The following is an 826-nucleotide window of genomic DNA, read 5'->3' on the forward strand; positions in this document are numbered from 1 at the left end:
GCGGCCAGGCAGCACCAAGCGAGCCCCGCGCGAGGCCGGAGCAGCCGCCGGCCGAGACATCGAGCGCGGGAGGGGTTGGGGGGGGAGCGCACCCACCGGGCACCGATGGGACGGGACGGGACGGGCGGCGGGGACCGGGGAGTGGGGGGATGATGATGGTCCGGCTGGGCGCTGGGCGTGCGGTGGGGTGTGGCAAGAGTTTGTGATGGCAGGGTTGTCCCCCACTTCACGTCGGGGAGGCAGCTTTGTTGCATCTCGCCTGGCGGTGACGGCCCCCGGGGCTGCCGGTTCTAATGTTAACGCGGGACACCGGGAACGTTGTCATGGTGACGGGTCCGTGTGTCCCCCCGCTACCCGTGTCGTGGGGCAGAAGCGAGGGGTGGGGCAGGAGGAACCCGAGGATGGCGGGGACCTCCGCGGGGGTGTAGGAAGGACAGCAGCGCTCCCAGAGGGATAACGGAACCCTCGGTGGGGCAATGGGGGCAGCAGCGCTCCTGGTGGGATAACGGGAGAAGGCGAGAGGGACCCTAGCCCTCAGGAGGAATAGTCCGGGAGTAGCGGGACCTCGGGGGGACGATAGAAGACCGAGGAGGCAGAGGAGATCCCCCGAGGAAAGCGGGGATTCCGGCGGGTCAGTGGGGCAGCTGCACTCCGGATGGGATAATGGGACCCCCACTGGTGCCAAAGGGAGGAGGGGCAAGGGACCCTCGAGAGGCAGGAGGGACAGTCCGGCGGCAGCGGGGCCCCGGTGGGGTGTCGGGACCGCGGCGAGGAGTGCGGGGGACAGCAGGAACCGGGAGACAAAGGGGACAGCAGGGACCGGGAT

Source organism: Empidonax traillii, unplaced genomic scaffold, assembly GCF_003031625.1.
Source record: "Empidonax traillii isolate 1590-97213 ecotype Southwest subspecies unplaced genomic scaffold, ASM303162v1 scaffold276:size1176444, whole genome shotgun sequence".
Lineage (NCBI taxonomy): Eukaryota > Metazoa > Chordata > Aves > Passeriformes > Tyrannidae > Empidonax > Empidonax traillii.